A 14,862-nucleotide genomic window follows, 5' to 3' on the forward strand; every position below is an offset into this window, starting at 1 on the left:
CTGTGTGAGGGCAAAGTCTATATGGGGACTCTGTACTTTCTGTTCAATTTTGCTGTGAACCTACAACTCCTCTATGAGAAGTTTATTAATTTAAAAATATATCAATAAAAGTAAAAAATGTTCACAAAAAGACATTTTCCAAATGTCACATTAAATTATGAGCAGCATTTGGTTCAGCATTTTAGAGAACTGGTTCGCACATGGTGAATATAGTGATTTAGAAAATAAGAAGAAATAGTGTTTTCAAAAAGACTAAGGTCAAACTGCCCATGCTGAGGCCCCATGGAGCCTGCGCATGAGTTTCCCCCTGCTGGGCTCTGCAACTAGCACTTCTTCTCTCTAATGACAGAGTTTCATACATGTGCCAATTTTTTTTTTTTCACCAAATGGAATTGTAGCAGGCCTGTCATCAGGAGTAAAATGCTCTAAAATACTTTTGGATTTGGTTTCAAGAAAATTATTAGACACATGATTTTATAAAGAAAAAATAAAAAGTAAAAGGAAGAATAGATTCAGGGGAACTGCTAATAGATTTAGATTATAATTCTTAAGAAAGAAAAAAAAAAGATTTTCTCAAGGGAAGAAGAAAGCTAGTAAGGTATATTATTACGGAATTGTTAGATATTGACATTCTTACTGTCCATAAAGGATAGAGACCTCATTTTTTCTGCATAAAATGTTTTATGACGCTATTCTTTTTTTCCCCTCCTTATCATATAATGATAATTTAGCTAGTTCTCTTGAGAATTGATTATCTGACATATAGTATTTCCTCCAAAATAAATTTTAGTTTAAGAAAAACTCTACCTATGTTATTTCTTAAATAACTTGATTATTAAAAATTAAGAATTTGAAACATTCAACAGGTTATGTGTGTGATTATTTTTTGTAGACAATTACACTGAGATTCTTTCATAAATCTCTTTCAAAATAAGTAATTTAAAAACTAATGGCTGACAGTAATTTCAATATATTCATTCAAAACTAGACATAGGCACCCATATTCACACACATAGCTGTTGACCTTGTCCTTTAAAAATATCTCCCATAATTTTATTTTGCAGTTTTCCCCCTTTGATTCAGTATCTTCTGTTTTCAGATTTCAGGAAGTGAAATTTTATATTTGAATTTATGAACTTGTCATTTTCTAAACATCCTAAATCATTTTATATAATTTATTTAGCTTCACTGGCATGTGCAAAACACCTAACAATTTACTTCATTTGGGAATCATTATTATTTCTGTCAGAATATAAATAAATACTTTAAATAATAATTGTGTTGCCACAAATTTAGTCTCTTTCCAAATTATCTGCCTTGATTGCCTTGCTTGCAAAAGCTGCAGTCGTTATAACAATGCTCACATCCACTCAAATATAAATGTGTGCCTTTATGTGTGTATACCAACCTGTATTATTTTACTTTAGAGTGTCCACCATTGTCTTCTTTTCTACAGGAGGAACAAAACAACCAGGATACAATTCTTAGGACACAGAACATTTGGAACATGGCAGAGGGTTCTGAATGAGTATTTTGGAGCTTAACAACCTAAGTTGTTATCCTGGCTCCTGCTTTTAACAGTAAACTTGTATAAGTTTCTTAACTTATTTATATTTTAATTTCCTCATCTGAAATAGGGGTAATAGTTTGCTATATATAAAATACTTTGAAAACTTGGCAGGGAGGTAGGCAGTTCACGATGGCAACATAGGAAGTTGTTGAACTCATCTCCTCCCACAAACACAATGAATCTATAACTGCATATGGGATAGTTACCTCTGCAAAAGACCTGAAAACTGGATGAACAGAGCCCCTATAAACAAAGGAAAAATGAGAAACATGGGAGATGGGTAGGAGAGGCAGAGACATGGTCTTATATCCAAACACCCAACTCCAGGTATGGTGATCCATAATAAGCAGGCATCTCACAAGTACAGAAATTTTCTTAAGCAGCAAGAAGTTTGTGCTCCATATCAGGTATCCTATTCCTTAGATCTTGCTCTAAGATCTAAGGAGAGACAAGCCCCCAAAACTCCTGGCTTTGAAAATTAACAAGGATTATGTTCTTAAAAAAAAAAAAATTATAGGGAATAAAGAACCCACTCCTAAAGGACTCATTCCAAGACTCACTCACCCCAGTATTTCAAAAACATTAGTTTGAAAAATACCAGTATGGCCCAGACCATACATGAAGAAGACTATTTACTACCTATGCCACAGGTGCGGCAACACCAGATCCTTGAACCTAGTGTGTCAGGCCAGGGATCAAATCTGCATTCTGGCACTGCAGAGAGGTTGCCAATCCTGTTGTGCCAGAGCAGGAACTCCCCACTTAGTAATTTTAAAGTGTGTGCCAGAGAGGCAGGAGTCTACTGGGACTCTCTCTGGGGATGAAGACACTGAAAGGTGCATTTTTACAATCTTGTTCTATCTTGCAGTGCAAGCACTGGAAGATACCATTTTGGAACTCTTCTCTAAACTGCTAGTATCAGGAGGTATGCCCCACTGAGACCCTGTCCACCCCCATGAAGTTTCATGCCACAGCTGGTCCAGGAAAGAGCCCCACCCACCCTTATGCCAAAGCAGGCAGGCATGCTCAGCTCAAACAGGGGATTCCCCTTGAATACCTATCTTTAATGCCTGAGGGGTAGATTGTGCTTCTGGATACCATGGGCTATCTCTTATACAAGGCCGCTCCTTCAAGATTGGGAAAGGTAGCTGATTTCACCTAATGCACAGAAACAAACACAGTGTGTCCAGCCAATGAAGGGACAGAGGAATATGTTCCAAACAAAAGAACAACAACAACAACAAACTCAGTAAAAGCCCTTAATTAAATGGAGATAAGCAATCCACTTGATAGAGTTCAAAGTAATGGTCATAGAGAGACTAACCAGATTCAGAAGCAGAATGAATGAACACAATGAGAATTTCAACAAAGAGACGGAAAGTATAAGAGAGTATAATACAGATGTTACAGGGGTAAAAGATACAATAACTAAAAAATATAGTAAAAGTGTTCAATACATACTTGATAAAGCAAACAGGAAAATGGATCAGAAAGCTGGTAGACAAAGCAATAAAATTCACTAAACAGAGCAGCAAAATAAAAAGTATCTTAAAAATTATGGACACAACCTAAGGGACCTTTGGGACAATATCAAGCAGAAATAACATTTGCATTAAGGGGGTTCCAAAAGAAGAAGAGAAAGAGAAAAGGCTGGAAAACTTATTTGAAGAAATAATAGAAAAAGACTTTCCTAACCTAGGGAAAGAAATAGACATTTAGGTCCAGGAAGCCCAGAGAGTTCCAAATAAGGGGAACCCAAAGTGATCCACACCAAGATACATTACAGTTAAATGAAGAAAGTTGGGAGTCCTCTTATGGCTCAGTGGGTTAAGGATCCAATGTTATCACTGCAGTGGCTCAGGCCACTGCTGTAGCCCAGATTTCACCCCTGGCCCAGGAACTCCCGCATCCTGTAGGTGCAGCCAAAAAATAAAAATAAATTAAAATGGTAAAGTTAAAGATAAAGAGAGAATCTTAAAAGGAACAAGAGAAACATAATTTTTCATGTGTGTACAAGGGAACCCCCACAAGGTTATCAGCAGATTTTTCAGCAGAAGCTTTGAAGACCAGAAGGGAGTGGCATGACATATTCAACAGGCTGAAAGGAAAAAAATTTCCAACCAAGAATTCTCTACCTGGCAATGTTGTCATTCAAAATTGAAAGAGAGATTAGGACCTAGTTTCCAGATAGGCAAAAGCTAAAGGAGTTCATCACTGCTAAACTGTTCGTACAAGAAATGTTAAAGAAACTCTTTAAATTGAAAAGAAATAGCACTAATTGACAACAAGACAACCTACCAAAGTAAGAGTCTCACTGGAAAAAGAAAAACATATAAAAAAGGTAATGCAACAATAACTTATAAAACAAGTATGAATATTAAAATAAAAAATATAAAAGTACTAAGCTTAACTAATAAATAGTTAAGGGATGCATAAAATGTGACATAAAATCAAAGTGACATAAAAATAAAAAATATGAGGTGAATGAATAAAAATGTCAAGTTCTGGAATGTGTTAAAGTTTCTACCAACTTAAACACAGACATTTAAGTACATAAGATGTTATATGTGAACCTCAGGGTAACCACAAAGAAAAACTTTCTGGTAAAGACACAAAAGAAAATGAGAAAGGAATCTAAACAGAGCACTAAAGAAAGTCATCCAGCCACAAGCTAAGAGTGGATAATTACCCAGGACATTGTAAACATTCAATAAATGTTAGTTCCCATTATTAAGTATGTATTAGAAAAAATAATCCAGGAGCGAATTTAAGAACATAATCAGGTGGCTGTTAATAAACACTTTACTTTTTCAGTTAGCTTATGAGAACAATTCACTTTTAGGACTGTGTCTCTCAGGGAAGGAGGCATCTCAGCAAAAGCACCAGCTCCTTGTTGTTTAAGGGCTCTGAGTCTGTTCAACCTAACTCTGATTATGTTCAGAGGTAAAGAATCATCAGACAGGCCCAAAATGTCATAGCAGAGTCTTGGACAGGCAGATAAAAAGCAGAAGACCTGATGTTGAGTGACAGTATTTATGTGTATAAAATGTATTTTTTACACTGATCCTTTATCATAAAATTTTGTTGAATTCATTTACTAGTTCTGAGGGTTTTGTGTGTGTAAAGTTTTTCTATATATAAGAATTCATCTGCAAAATTATTTGCAGAACAGAAATAGACTCACAAACTTTGGAAAACTTATGGTTACCAAAGGGAACAAGTGAGGGGACTGGGGGTTGGGGATGAAAACATTCTAAAATTAGGTCGTGATGATGGTGGTACAACTATAAATATAATAAAACCCACTGAATTATTTTAAAAAATAAAAATAAAAAATGTTTTAAAGAAAGAATTCTTTATCTGCAAACAGATGCAATTTTATTTCTTCCTTTACACTCTGGATGATTTTTTTTTTTTTTTTTTTGGTCTTTTTAGGGCCACACCCTAAACCTATGGAGTTTCACAGGCTAGGGGTTGAATTGGAGCTGTAACCACTTGCCTACACCACAGCCACAGCAATGCCAGATCCAGGCCATGTCTGTGACCTACACCACAGCTCATGGCATCCTCAACCCACTAAGCAAGGCCAGGGATAGAACCTGCGTTCTCATGGATAATAGATTTGTTTCTGCTGACCTAGGAGGTAAATTTGGGGTTAATAGATGCAAACTATTTCCTTGGAATGGATAAGCAATGAGATCCTGCTGTGTAGCACTGGGAACTATATCTAGTCACTTATGATGAAGCATGATAATATGAGAAAAAAGAATGTGAATGAAAAGAAAAATGAATGTGTGACTGGGTCAACTTGCTGTACAGTAGAAAATTGACAGAACACTGTAAACCATCTATAATGGAAAAAAATAAAAATCATTATAATTGAAAATAAAATAAAAAATTTCTTTTCTTGCCTAATTACTCTTGTTGGAACTTCCAGTGCAATATTAAGTACCAAAGGCAAAAAGCAATGTCTTTCACTATTCAATATGATGTTAGCTGTTTTGTTATTGCTGTTGTTGTTATTATTTGGTTTTACTTTTAATGCCCATAACCTCAGCATATGGAAGTTCCTGGGCCAGGGATTGAATCAGTGGCTTTAACCCATGTGTAGGGCTGAGAAACAAATCCTCACTTCCACAGAAACCCCAGCCCCTGCAGTTTGGGTTGTTAACCCAGTGCACCATAGTGGAAACTCCACTGTTGGTTTTTAATATATGTTCTTTATCAGGATGAAGAAGTTCCTTTCTATTCCTAGTTTTTTGTTTGTTGGTTTGTTTATTTTAAATAATGAATTTTGTCAAATGCATTTCTTGAATTGGTTGAGATAACTATGTCATTTTTGTGCTTTAATCTATTAAAGTTGTGCATTACGATAATTGATTTCCTTATATTAAACTAACTTCTCCTTCCTGAGACAAACTCTGCTTTTTCATGGTATATAATTATTTTCATATATTGCTGGATTCATTTATAATATTGTGCTAAGATTTTTTTAGTCTATATTCAAAAGATATATTGGTCTTTAATATCCTTTTCTTGTGCTATCTTTATCTCATTTTCATTTCACAGTAGTTTGACCTATAAATACTTGTTAGTATTCACCAGTAAAAGCAATCAGGACTGAACTTTTCCTTGCAGAAATTTTAAATTATTATTTACATTTCTTTACATTTCACAATTCTGTCCAAGATTTTCTATTTCTCCCTGGGTTGGTTTTGCTGGTTGTAGCTTTCTAGAAATGTTTCATCTTTTCTATGTTCCCTAGTTTTTCTAACATACAGTCTTTTTTATAGTATTTCACTGTAATCTGTTTTTATTTCTATAAAGTCTCCTCTTCTTCGATTCTTAAATTTAGCATATGAGTCATATCTCTTTTTCTTTTCTTGGTATTTCTAGCTAGTTGTTTGTCAATTTTGTGACTCTTTAAAAATGTTTAATTTTGTTGAATTTCTCTATTTTTTAATTCATTATTAATTTCAGCTCTACTCTTTACTGTTTCCATTTTCTTCCAGCTTTAGGTATAATTTAATCTTCATTTTCTTGTATCTTCAGATGAATAATGTGGCTATCAATTGATGTGCTCTTTTTTAATATAGGCATTTACAGCTATAAATTTCCCTTTAGATATTGTTTTAACTTCATTTCCTAAGATATTATGATGTATTTTTTTCATTCATCTCTAGTTATTTTCTAATTGTTTTGTATGATTTCCTCTTGATTAATTGGTTTTACAAGAATGTGTTATTCTCCCAAATTTCCCTCTTTTTGATTTCTAATTTTATTCTATTGTGGTTAATTAACATATGGTTTTATTTCAAGCCTTTCATTTTTTTTTTCTTTTTTTGGTCTTTTTAGGCCCACACTGTGGCATATGGAAGTTCCCAGGTTAACGGTCGAATCGGAGCTGTAGCTGCTGGCGGATGCCACAGCCACAGCAATTCGGGGTCTGAGCCAAGTCTGTGACCTACACTACAGCTCAGGGCAACAATGAATCCTTTAACCCACTGAGTGAGGCCAAGGATCAAAACCACATCCTCACTGATTCTAGTCAGATTTGTTTCTGCTGTGCCACAACAGGAACTCCCTCAAGCCTTTCAATTTTTTGAGGCTTACCTTATGACCTAGTATATAGTAGCCTAGTGTAAAGTATCCCATATATGTTTGAGAAGTATATCTTAGTCTGCTGTTTTCTGATGGAGTGTTCTTTGCAGGTCTCTTAGGTCTAGTGGGTTTATGATGTTGTTCAATTCTTTTATATCTTTGTTAATCTTCTACCTTGTTGTTCCACCTAATATTGAAAGTAGGGATATGAAGACTACAACTATTATTAAATTGTCTCTTTTTCTCTTCAATTCTGTCAGTTTATCCTTCACATACCTTTCAGTTCTACTCTTTGGTGCCTATATATTTATACCTTCCTGATGGCTTCTCTTTTTATCCTTGTGAAATGCACTCTCCTCTTTTAGTAACACGTTTTTGTTATAAATCTATTCATATACTAGTACAGCTACTCTCACTTTCTTAGCATTGCTGTTAGAATAATATATGTTTTTTCCAACACCTCTTTAAATCTGTTTGTAAAGATGAATCTAAAGTATACCTAATGTATACATCGTCAGGTTGGTCTGGTTTCTTTTATCCAGTCTGTCTCTGACTTTTGACCTACTTGCTTAATTCATTTATATTTAATGTAAAAGTTCTAGATCATACAATACAAAAGAACTCAAAAATACAATGAAAAATCATTATAAGAATTCAATTGTTGCACTAGAAAATACCTCTTAAAGAAAAAGAAAGCATTAAAAGAATAACTGAGGGACATCAAAGACATAAGACATATAGAAATCACAAAGACGTAAATTCAGCCAAATCATTATAATGTTAAATGGGAAAGAATTAATCAATTAAATCGAGTCAAAGATAGTCAAACATGATAAAGAAATAAGAACAACTTGATAATATATAGAAACTCTAATCCTATATAGCTCATTTCCTTTTCTCCATTTTTTTGTGCTATCATTGTTGTATACATTATCTATACATGCCACCATCATGGAGCTAGAAGCTTCCTCTTAACTGCTTATCACCGTAATTTCCATTGTTTGTCTTTGGCTTGACCTCTTCTGTGCTTTTTTCCTAATCAAAAGTGAGTTAAATTGCTCTCTGCTCTCAAGGCCCACCCCTCCCCTAAAAATAAGCTGTGTGCCATTGCTTTGGAGCTTGGGACAGGAACAACAGTTTACTTTTCTGGGATTGATACTCCTGTTCTACTTTTTGGGTTGCAGGGAGGAAACTGGTGTTTTTGATTTGTCTCTCTTGACAAGAAATCTCTCTCCTACTATGGATCGAGCTAGAGTTAGGATGAGCAGGACCAAATATTCTTGGCCTTTTGTGGCTGGTGTGAATCTTCCACTTTAACAAAAAAGGGTGAGTGAAAGAAGGAAGCTCTGACCTCTCACCCACATTTGCCTGGAGTAGAGCTTCTATACAGAGCTACATATCCTCACTAGGTAGTGAGATATGTGGGTGGTCTACCCCTCCAATGAATAAAATAGTAACCCCAGACTGATATCTGAAATGAGATGGAGCCCCATCTTTCTGATCCACCCTCCTATAGGAGAGTTTCTGTCTCGCTAGATGGGAGCTAGTGGGGTAGCAGATTGTGACTTGAAAGGCCATAGTTTCTCAGATTTAGTTGATTTCTGGGATAACTATTTCTCCATTTATTTCATGATCTTAGGTTAATTTCCAGAGGCCAGAAGTGTGTGTTTGCGTGTGTGTGTGTGTGTGTGTGTGTGTGTATGCATGTATATGTGTGCACATGTGCTTGTGTGTTTAAATTTTCATCTATTATGGTTGCTTTTCTGGGGAGGAGATTCAGGAAGTTTGCCACATCATTGTTCAGTGTCTCCCTTCTTGAATGGCACTTCTTTTATAATATCAACATGTATTTATTTGAATAATTATTTGAATCTTTCATTAATGTATTCCCTCTTTTACAGGTAGATCAAAATTATGGATATACTGAGTTACACTAGACATATGGTTTGGTACAGCACTTGACCTTGAGTAGTGAGTTAATTTCTTTGAACATTCATTAACTGATCAACAAATTTTTTTAATGATTTTTATTTTTTCCATTTTAGTTGGTTTACAGTGTCCTGTCAATTTTCTACTGTATAGCAAAGTGGCCCAGGATCAACAAAAAATAACTATATTATTTCCTGAACAGAAATTTTACTAGAATTAAATCATGTCATTCACCTCCTCTCTAATCCACTAACTTTCCCAGCTTTCTCATAAAATTCATACTTCTTGGTTTATAATATAATTGTAACTAATCTCTAGTCCAGGCCTAGATCTTCAGTGCATTTTAGCCTCTAGTTTTCTTTCTTGAATGTATTTACAATTTGTCTTAGCTTATGCCTCAGGAAATATCATTTCATTGCCTGGCATATAGTTCCTCTATGTATCTTTAATCCCACTTAGTTTTCAAACTTAAGCATAAGTATAAACTTCCTTGAAGCCTGGTTAAGACCTCCAGTCTATCACCATCTTAATTAACTCTCCTTCCTCTGAGATTTTATATGATTCCATTAAGAAATAGTTCCAACACTTTTCATAGTTTATAAAAATCTGATTTATTTTCTGTTTCATATATTTGGTAGATTAAAATATTTTGACCATATTCTGTTAATCTGCCAAATGTATAACACTTCCTTTGACCTCAGTGTTTGAGTCATTTTAGGAGCTTGAATAAAAACCCACAACAGGAGTTCCCATCGTGGTGCAGTGGTTAACAAATCCGACTAGGAACCATGAGGTTGCGGGTTCAATCCCTGCCCTTGCTCAGTGGGTTAATGATCTGGCATTGCCGTGAGCTGTGGTGTAGGTCACAGATGCGGCTCGGATCCTGAGTTGCTGTGGCTCTGGTGTAGGCTGGCAGCTACAGCTCTGATTCGACCTCTAGCCTGGGAACCTCCATATGCTGCGAGAACAGCCCAAGAAATAGCAAAAAGACAAAAACAAACAAACAAAAAAAACCCACAACAGTAAAAACAACAAAAAAACCCACCTTATTCTCCCCATCAAAATCTTCTATACACAGAGCCCCTTAATGGTCCTTAGTACTTATTTTACTGCAGAGCTTTTCAGCATGGGAGACCAGACACTAAAAAGTTATGGAAATATAAATACTTTATTTTTTGGTTATTCAAGTTGATCCCTGGTTCCTCTGTTTCTGCAGATTCAACTAACCATGGACCACTGTATATATCTGCGTATAAGTGGGCCCATGCAGTTCGAACCTGTATTGTTCAAGTATAAACTATAGAAGTATAGGTTTTTGTAATTTATAAGTAAATTTATTTTAAACCCCCTCATTTGGCCCTTCTCTAGATTGGAAATGTTATTGCTATGGTCTGAATATTTGTAAACCATTTGTATTGTATGGTCTGAATATTATGGCCACAAAATTCATGTTACACTCCTAACCTCCCAAGGTAATGGTATTAGTATGTGAGGGCTTTGGGAGGTGTTTAAGTCATAAGAATAGAACTATCTTAACAAGGATTAATACCATATAAAGGAGTCTCCAGGCCCTTCCACTATGTAAGGATACAAGGCACAGCCTGCAAGCTGGAAGAGGCCCCTCACCTGACCATGCTGGCACACTGACCTCAAATTCCCTATCTCCTAAACTGTGAGAAATAAATTTTAATTGTTTATAAGCCACCCAGATTGTGCTGTTTTATTATAGTAGCCCAAATGGACTGAGACAGATGTAATTATTAATATTTGTTAACCTTTTCGGGTTTTTTTGGGGGGGGCACTGGTGTGGAATATGGAAGTTCCCAGGCTAGGGGTCGAATCAGAGCTGTAGCTGCCAGCCTATACCACAGCCACAGCAACATGGGACCTGAGACTTATCTGTGAACTACATCACAGCTCACAGCAACGCCGGATCCTTGACCCACTGAGTGAGGCCAGGGATCGAACCTGCATCTTCATGGATATTAGTCAGGTTTAGGTTCATTTCTGCTGAGCCACAACAAGAACTCCAATTATTAACCAATTTTATACATAAGGATATCAAAATTGACAGAGGTTAAATGCCTTTTCCAAAGTTTGTGATACAACTCGCCACTCTACAAATCCATCATAATCAGAACACCAATTCATATCTCAATATTTTTCTCTGATGTTGAGAATATTTTCCTTAAGCTCTATCTTTTACAATGCAAAATGAGATGACAGGGAGAAATGACAAACTAGAGCAGTGGTGGCCTGATAATAAATCTTATTTTTCACCTAAAGGGCTTTCTCACATGGAGACAGTCCACTTGGTTTAGGTTTATTAGACACATTTAATATCATCTTTACATTTTTCAAAAGCCAGCAAGAGTTTGTTACTAGGAGAGAGAGAGCATTTCCCCTTCACAGCAAGAGACATTCTTTTAGATAATCCTTAGAACAAGCTAATGCTGAAAAACCTGATGGCATGAGGGAAGAGACCCATGTTGGAAAGGGAATAGGAGTTGTTTACTAAGGGAAGAAATGCCAGTATCAGGTGCAACAGTCATCTAACAGTAGGAATACTTGTTACATTAACAAGATTTACTGACAGACTCCATCTGTGTCTTCTCACCAAACAAGGTCACTCAGTCAGATACTATGGAGCCTAATGAGGAAAGTGCCAGGTCTCTGGAGTGTTAATGGAGGTTCACTCTGGCTTACGCCTCAGGCACTGGCAATATTTTTAGGTCTAGAAAATAAAATAAGGTACAGAAAAAGGTCATAATTTTTATCGAGCTGATCCACCTTGAAAAATAGCTGTGCATGTAAGTGAGTATGTTTAGTATTTTTTTTCTCTTTCCTGAGACTCAAGGTTACTCTTCTATTCTTCTTCAAAGTGGTCCTTAAGGGTCTTAATACTTCACCTGAACATTAAGTTTATATAAGTTATTTGGTTAAAAGATTTTTCTACAGCTTTACAATTTTTATGTCTAAGAAAGGAAGTATTTACCAAAAGCTAAAGGGCTGGTTTTTTTTGGGAGGGTTTTTTTGGCGGGCGGGGGCGGGAGGTGCAGGCAAATATTATTAGCTCTTTTTTTTTGCAGAAAAATTCTCACAAAACATTTTGGTGCTTTGGTTAACATATCTTTTAAAGTTGGGAACTAGATGCCTGGATTCATGTTGTAGCAATGGCTTTTAAATAGCTTTTTTGGCTTAGGCAATAGCTTATCATCTCTGAGCCTTACTGTCCCTACTGAAAAAACAATGGATTTACAATAAAAGTGAAGATCCTTTCCAATGTAATATTCTCAAGGCTCATTAGCTATATGTGACCTTATGTGCTCTCAAAAGAATTTCAGTGCACCTCTCCCAATACACATTCTATTTAGCTCTAGTTTGTTCACAATAACATCATGATAGAACACAACTAACTTCTTGATTTTTATCATCCTTGTACGTTATCCCCTTTCTGCTCATTAATTTATTGTTCCATGTATATTCATAAAACCTTGCAGCATTTGCTTCATCTTTCTTTATTAATTCCAAATTTCTTCATAAAAATAAAAATGAATAAAACATTTTCTGGTCTGCCATCTACTTCAACTCTTCTCAGATAAGATTCCTTCATTAAAATCAAACTAAACACAGGAGTTCCCGTCATGGCTCAGTGGTTAACGAATCCGACTAGGAACCATGAGGTTGTGGGTTTGATCCCTGGCCTTGCTCGGTGGGTTAAGGATCCGGTGTTGCCGTGAGCTATAGTGTAGTTTGCAGACACGGCTCGGATCCTGAGTTGCTGTGGCTCTGGCGCAGGCCGGTGGCCACAGCTCTGATTAGACCCCTAGCCAGGGAACCTCTATATACCGTGGGAGTGCCCCTAGAAAAGGCACAAAGACAAAAAAAATAAATAAATAAAAATAAAAATAAATAAAATCAAACTACACAGAAACTTACTGTGATACTACTGTCACAAGGTAATCAATTGCTTCATTTGCTATAATAAAGAGCACTAAAAATATCTCGTCTTAAATTTAATGGAAAGAATTTTCACAGACTAAATGAAAAAAAAAAAAACCTACCCTTGTGAATTTGCTGACCTTTGGCAGTTCAATTGAGTAGAGAACTTCCTAGGACAATTTGAAAATTTTTATTCAGCAAATATTTCTGAAAAACTACTGTGTCAGTCAGGGGGATCAAGAAAGACAACAATCTTAAGACTTTTTGAATCTGAGATATCTGATCTAGAAGATACCATAGAGTTTGAATAAGAAGAGATAGATTAATTGTATTTTTAATTTTGGAGGGCCATTTCCTTGAAATTTTGGAGCTAATAAACCTGGCTAATGAGGCAATATGCCTGAAGATAAAATAAGAGATTAACTATTAACTGTCAAATATTATGAAGGAAACAAAATGGTGATGAAGAATAAGTGGCCAACAGGGGACAGGCACTGGCTCCTACTTATAAGGAGAGGGTGATCAGAGAAGCCTAACTAAATAGTTGAAAATATACCAATGTATGAAGGTTGAGGAGGAGTCAGTCAGGTGAAAAACAGTGCAGAAGTGTATGTGAAAGTCTAGGCCAGGAAAGAGTTGGAACTCTTTTTTTCTCTTGAGGACTTTTTTAAAATGTCACAAAACAAATTTATCATTTTGATAGAATGATTTTATAATTCCTTTAATTTACATAAATTCTCTTTGGATATCTCCAACTGTGTAACACAAAAAGATAAACACTGTATTTCTTATATCCATAAATTACTCTTACAGAAAGCATCTCAAAAGTTAGTATTTTGGGACAGAATTTCATGCACTTCTTTCTGTCTCCATACCTTAGGAAAAAAATACTTAGTTCTTTGTACTCTTCATATTTCACAATGTAGTAATCTGATATTCTACTAATTTTTCTCCAACCTTCCCACTCCCAACTCCTCCATATACAGACTCACATATTTAAGCAATTATCACCTTCAAGTAATGACCATTTCTGGAATATGTTGTTAATTTCAAGGCTCTATTATACTCTTGCTTTCAAAAGAGTACTTTCTTCATTCCATTTTTGATTCTTTATCATTCAACATTAAAGTTCTACCTTATCTTAGTACACTGGCCATAATTCTATTGTCCAAAACATATTTCTCCATAATTATTTCCAAGAGCCTACATCTAGATAGGAGGCAAAATGAGAGCACCCAAGAATCAGAAAATACCTCATTCATGTTTTCCGCCCAGTATTTATTCATCTCTTTATTCTAGAACCTCAACAATAGAAGTTGCTAGTACAAATTTGCTGAGTGAATGGATTTGCCAAAAATTGTGAAGAAATATAAAATAAATATTTTATTTGCTATTTATGTGCCATTTTGATTTGAACATACTTTCTGAAAGTGAACCATATAAGCCAGTATGGATGGCTCAGAAGTCATTAACTTTTTATAGATCCCAAGGAGGAAGAATGTCTAATCCTATGTAGAGAAGTGTTTTACTTTTTACTTCTTTTAGTCACAAATTATTTGAAATATAATGAAGGAATTTCTTCAAAAGATGATCCCTCACTAGGGAAATATGATTAATGCATAAAGTACAAAAGCACTAACATTTACATAGAATATAAGCATAAAATATTTAGGGTCAAATTTAGATTTAAAAATTCTAAGATCACTTATTAACCATAGCACTCTGTTTCCTCAAATATGTGGCTATCACTTCAAATCTTTCTCTCCAACTGCCAATGCACACAATTAAGAAAAGTTTGTAACTAAAAAAAGGAACTTTTA

At 35.3% G+C, this 14,862-nt stretch overlaps 1 long non-coding RNA gene across 2 annotated transcripts in view; it reads right to left on the minus strand.

Moving 5' to 3' along the window:
• Nucleotides 1–14,862, minus strand: part of LOC110257012 — a 207,077-nt gene that overhangs the window by 107,991 nt on the left and 84,224 nt on the right. Inside the window, exon 3 of one of the 2 annotated variants that reach the window (XR_002339147.1) lies at nt 11,192–11,834. The exons of the other annotated variant lie outside the window; for it this stretch is intronic. This is a non-coding gene — a long non-coding RNA (uncharacterized LOC110257012). Of the gene's footprint in view, nt 1–11,191; nt 11,835–14,862 lie in introns of those variants that run through there. 2 annotated transcript variants of the gene reach the window in all.

Source organism: Sus scrofa, chromosome 15, assembly GCF_000003025.6.
Source record: "Sus scrofa isolate TJ Tabasco breed Duroc chromosome 15, Sscrofa11.1, whole genome shotgun sequence".
Taxonomy (NCBI): domain Eukaryota; kingdom Metazoa; phylum Chordata; class Mammalia; order Artiodactyla; family Suidae; genus Sus; species Sus scrofa.